Source organism: Colobus angolensis, unplaced genomic scaffold (genome assembly GCF_000951035.1).
Source record: "Colobus angolensis palliatus isolate OR3802 unplaced genomic scaffold, Cang.pa_1.0 Scaffold20, whole genome shotgun sequence".
Taxonomy (NCBI): Eukaryota; Metazoa; Chordata; class Mammalia; order Primates; family Cercopithecidae; genus Colobus; species Colobus angolensis.
Window position 1 is genome coordinate 7,267,108 of NW_012115155.1, and position 6,318 is coordinate 7,273,425.

The window sequence follows — 6,318 nt, forward strand, 5'->3', positions numbered from 1 at the left end:
CTGGCCTATGTTATAATATTGTAATATATAAATGCTATGCAGAGTAATACATCAGGGGAGGGGAACAGAGAGGGCTGATGTGTGCAATTTAAAATGGGATGGAGGGCATTTTGGGGAAGCAAGTGAGGAAATGAAGTTCAGCACCCGAGATGAAGCACCGATGGGTTACATCTGTGCAAAGCTAGTTTCCTGTCATTGTAGCGGGGACTGGAATGAAAACTGGGGCCAAGAGCATGAACAGTGTACACAGGGAGTGTCAGACTTAGGGGCGTACACAGAACTTGGCTGTCATGTTCCTTTCCCCACTCAGTGTAGTTGTTAAGAATGCATTCTGTAGAAACACTCCTCCTTTGTTCAAATAGTATCTCTAGGGGAGTGCCTGAAAGCAAACTATTTAAACTCACTGAAAGTTTCCTTAGTTGTGAGTTGAAGAAAGTGATAAATCAGGCCTAAAATGAACTGAATGATTATACCTCCCCCCAATTCATAGGTTGAAATGCTAACCCCCAGGGTAATGGTAATGGTAATGGTAGTGGTAATGGTAATGGTAATGGTAGTGGTAGTGGTAATGGTAATGGTAGTGGTAATGGTAATGGTAGTAGTAATGGTAATGGTAGTGGTAATGGTAATGGTAGTGGTAATGGTAATGGTAGTGGTAGTGGTAATGGTAATGGTAATGGTAGTGGTAATGGTAATGGTAGTGGTAATGGTAATGGTAATGGTAGTGGGCCATTGGGGAGGTGATTACATTATGAGGGCAGAGGCTTCATGAATGAAATAAGTGTCTTAGGTCTCTCTCCCTTTCTACCACGTGAGGACACAGCAGAAAGGCATCATCTTTGAGCCAGAAATCAGGTCCTCACCAGACACCAAATCTGCTCTGATCTTTTACTTCTCAGCTTCCAAAATTGTGAGAAATAAATTTTGTCTTGTTTAAATGTTCAGTTTATGGCATTTTTGTCCAACAATAGCAGTTGGAATGGACTAAGACAATGTCCTATCAAATGCTGGTAGGGTTAGTGAGTTCTTTGACCTCACTTCCTACCACCCTCTTGATCACAGACTCTTCTGAATGCATGCTGCCCCATATCCCATGCTCCCATCCAATTCTGTCAGGCACACACTTGTTTAAATGCTTTGCTCTTAGCTTTGCCTACATGACTCTTACCCCAGATTTTATTACTGCTTCTCCAGTTTTCTTTTTCATGTCTTTGCTCTAATGTTATCTCCTTAGAGTCTCTACAAGGACCTTACTAAAGTGTGTGCCTTGACTGGGCACGATGACTCAGGCCTGTAATCCCAGCACTTTTGGAGGCCAAGGTGGGTGGATCACAATGTTAAGAATTTGAGACCAGCCAGACCCATATGGTGATACCCCGTCTCTACTAAAAATACAGAAATTAGCTGAGTGTGGTGGTGTGCACCTGTAATCCCAGCTACTCAGGGGGCTGAGGGAGAATCGCTTGAACTGGGGAGGCAGAGGTTGCAGTGAGTTGAGATCACACCACTGCACTCCAGCCTGGGAAGCATAGTAAGATTCCATCTCAAAAAAAGGAAAAAAAAGGGTGTGTGCCTTGTCAGGTGATGCTTGTCCTAACTGGAGGTCTTCCTTCACCTTCATCATTGTCTTGAGTCTGGTTAGGAGGTCAAGTCTCAGCACAGCACAAACATACAGCCCAATATCTGGAAAGAAAGAACTCCAAACAGAAAAAGAAGAAAAAGCAACCAACATCTATATAATAAGTCACCAGTAGGAATTAGGGGAGGAAGACTGAGAATGGATATTGAGAAGGTTGGAGCTGGAGGGGCAAGGCCAGAGTATAAATTTGGATAGAAAAGAATTTAATAACCTGGGAGCAATGGCTAGTGCCTGAAGTGTAACATCTGAAGAGGTCAGCAAGCTTCAATGTACTGTGGGGGTAGAGCTTTAAAGCTGGAGCGTAAGAATGATTAACAGTAAATGCCATAGAGACAGCAGGGCTGCAGTGTCAGGCATTGAAGTAAGGGCCAGGAGGTTTAGGGAAGCAGAAGTGGAAATGTGGTAATTGATTTATTCTGTAAAACCAAAAAAAAAAAAAAAAAAATTACACTTTGTTAATCTTTCCCATTTCTAAACCTCCGCAATATTAATGCCTCAACTCTGAATCTGTCACTTACCATGCAGGAAACTGCAGGAATCTGTACACAAGTCTCTTCAATCAGCTGTAACCTTCTAGAAGGCAGGCCATCATTTTGGACTTGGCTTCCTCATGGAGCCCAGCTCAGTGCCTAGCATGTGCTCAGGGAGTGCCAGCAGCCTGGATAAACACACTGGCCTGGAAGTTGCTACATTTTCTGGAATATTTTATTTGATTATTCAGCGACTCCAGTGGTGATTTTCAAATTCTTCAACTTCTAAAATGTCATGCCTGACATACCAACTGGTTAGTGAAAGCAACTATCGCTGTGAATCAACCAATAGATGAGAACATTTTGTAGTTGGAGAGACACAGATAAGTCAGTTTCATGCTATAAAAGACTCAACTCTTTTGTTTTTTCATAATGACCAAGAACGGTTCCATAAAGCAATATATATTCAGAGGAGCTGAAGGATGCTAGACTTCCCAGGAAGACAGGGGAAGATATTTAGGGTAGAGGACAGATTATTAGAAAAAAACACGATGTCAGAAATGGTACGAATGAGACTTAAGAAACCAGAGTGGTCTACTTGTTTTTGTATTCTTTAACATCAAAATGAAGTTGGTATAAGCTAACACCATTGCCATTGGCTTCAAATTCTTGATCAGCAGATTAATTGCAGTGGGAGCTTTTAGAAATAGGGAGTAGAGGAGATATCATTTTCTTTATTCTCATGTTCCGGTGGAGTTTCCCCCTTTACAAGGCCAAACATCACAGCAGCAAAAACAGAAAAAGGAGATTTGCAACTTTGCCTCAGCTTCTGCAATAACATAAAATTGTGTTTTCCCGATTAAGCATGTTAATTTTAATCTGTGACAATTGGATATAAGTGCTTCAAATATGACTACCTATTATACGACTTCAAATATGACAACCATTTGTATGACAGTTCCATATTCAGTACACACTAAACAATGCAAAATTAGGGAACCATTTTTAATAGTGGTTTTATACAATTAGGCACAGATACTTATAAGGGTATATGATTTTACTCAACAGATATAAAACATTCTCAATCAGTGAAGAGAAAACACCTTTTCTGAAAGGAGATTAGCATTCTTGGATGTGAAGGGGTTATGGTAGTGAGGTTAGTGTCAACTAACATATTCAATATGCTGCTATGATCTCACAGTTAGAAAGTAAATATATATTGTTTTCATAATACAAACTATAGAAATTTGGTCCCTCAAAATCTCCTTGATTGGAGAAACAAAGGATAAAAATGGTTGGAAATTATTAAAATCCACTGTAAGTTTCTTGTAGGAAGAAAATATGTCTCCTGGTATTTTTATCTCTCCCCTTTGTTTTTCTTCCTGGCACATAAGAGGCTCATGGTCCTTGCTGTCTAAACTCTAAGGTTTTGACTTACGAAATGTGAGCTCTCTCTTACATTATCCTCATGAATAGGCAATATTTGGGGGTTACGGCCTCAAGATGTTTACATTCTAGTGGAGAAGACAGTTCAATAAACAGCTGAAATGCAGTGTGGTAAGGTGTAAGCCTAGGGTGTTGTGGGAATGGATTAGAATATCCAGCCCATAGTGGAGTTCAACAGAAAAACAAACAAACAAAGAAAAACATCTGATAAAATATTTCTATAAATACTGTAGAATAATTACCTTCGCAAACCTTGATCAGTAAAGACCACCTATTCTCAGAGGTCCTCTTACAAAGCGAAGATTCTGTATTTTCTTTGCTCCTCATTCATTGTGAAAAAGAAAAAATGAAACACTCTTTTTCAATCTACACATTAGCTTTTGTGGGAGGTATTGCTGTAAATTTGGCAAAATAACTTATGGGTAAGATGTTTTGAAGTGTTTAATTCGAAATATCTTCCTTTCTGCCTTCATGACATAGAATATGGGGGCATTGTTCAGAACCCTTTCAAAAAATATTTCCAAATCAAATTACTTTTAATGTAGTGAGATGTTTGTTCACATGAATAAATATTTTTTCGATTGAGATGTATAAAACCAATTAGATCTCTATTTATCTCTGCTTGGCAACTGGGTACTGACTCCTCAGCATGAGGCTGAGAACAGCAGTACATGTGGCAGGCAGCTCTATGTGCGATGAGGAGGCTGAGTGCCTCAGTCTCTTTTCCTGTCCTCAACAGTGTAACTGACAGTTCCAGGAGTTAGTGAACAGCATTAAGCCTAAAAGCAATAATGCTTTACCAGAAGGTGGATTTCCAAAAATAAGTTGTTTTCTTTCCTTTAATCACGTAAGCTCACTGATTTAAATAGGATAGTAGAGCGTAGTAATTAAGTTTGTCCTGGACTCAGAGGGCATGGCTTCTAAGTCTTGTTTTTACCAACAGTAGGACTGCATTCATGTTACCTGACTTCTTTGTGGCATCATCTCCTCCTCTGGGAAATGCTGGTCATGACTGTACCTCCTGCATGAGTTGCAAAAAGGATTGAATCATGGGTGGTCTTTGATGGGAGGAAGAATAGTAGGAAATGCTGCTTTGGATGTTTTTCATGAGATCTTTCTGCAGGCCAATAGCTGTACGATGAAGATAATAACATTGCTTATTTTGAAAGGGTTGGGACAATTGAATAAATTAATACAAACAAACAGTTTAGAGCAATACTTAGTATATTATAGGCATGGGTTAGTGTTTAGAAACATGCATATGTTAGACTATGACATCTATTATAGTTCTTGAATTATTAGTATGGGATATTCACTTTATATTATCTTCCTTTAATTTTATTTTCATATTGACCTTGTAAAGTATTATTATTCCCTTCATAGATGTCAAAACTGAGACTTGAGCTCAGTGGAGTTCAGTTACATTGCATTACTCACTAAGTGGCCAAGACAGAATTTACTTAAAGTTGATTGACATCTGAGGTTGTGCTTTATTTTGAACACTGACTGGAATAATTCCAGAAAATTCATTTTTTTATAATAAAAACATGAAGCTCTTAACTACGGCTGGAAAACCACTCTTTTACGTTAAACAAGTCAAAACAAGAACCTCTTTCACTTAAATATGATATAACCAATATGCAAATGAGCCAGCACTGAAGGTTCTACTAATGGCAGTAAATTCAAGAGGGTGTCCCAGAGCACAAAGGGGCACGAGGCTCGGGCTTAAATAGGGTCTTAGCCACAGGGAGATGGAGAGCTGTGGGCCTGAGTGTTTTCCTAGAATAATTCACTGTCTCTAAGAATCCAGGGACTTCTCGTACATTTTTTAATCATCTCTATTTGCTCTGAAAGGCCTGTGTGCATGTGTGAGAAAATGTGTTTGGTTTTCATGAGGTGCCATTTCTAAATAGGACCTTGAGGCTAAGCCATGATGGCTACATTTAGTAAATAATGAATAACAAACGGAGGGAAATATTGAAAGAAAAAAATCTGTGAATCTGCACAGCCTCAATGAAATTAAATGGAACAAGTCTCTATCAATTTAAGCAAACTTATCATACAGAATTTAATACTTATGAAATGGATAAACTAATAATAAAAAGATAAAAGCTACCATATATTAATTTCCTACTCTGAGCAGGTTACCTTCCACACATTATCTTAAGTATCTTTTACACCAATCACTTGGGGCAGATAATTCTTTCATTTTGCAGATGTCAAAGCAGAAAATTAGAGAGATTAAGTAATTAAGCAAGGCTATACAGCAAGTAATAGTAACAATAAATGCCATTTATTGAGCTATTAGCATATGTCAGACACTGTTTCAAGTGGATATCAGGTATTTATTCATCATTAATTTATTTAATAATTATTTATATTGTGGCTACCATGCACCAGGCACTGCTCTGAGCTCTAAGCATACAGCAGGGTACAAAACAGCATGCTGTCACACAGCTCATGTTTTAGCTGAGTAACAGACAGTAAACAAATGGTTCTATTTTATGTTGGAGTCTTTTTGGTTGTAGTTGTTTGTTTGTTTGTTTTTTGAGACAGAGTCTCGGTCTGTCACCCAGGCTAGAGTGCAATGGTGCTATCTCGACTCACTGCAACCTCCACCTCCTGGGTTCAAGCGATTCTCCTGCCTCAACCTCCTGAGTAGCTGGGACTACAGGCACCCACTACCAAGCCCAGCTAATTTTTGTATTTTTAGTAGAGATGGGGTTTCACCATATGGGTCAGGCTGGTCTCAAACTCCTGACC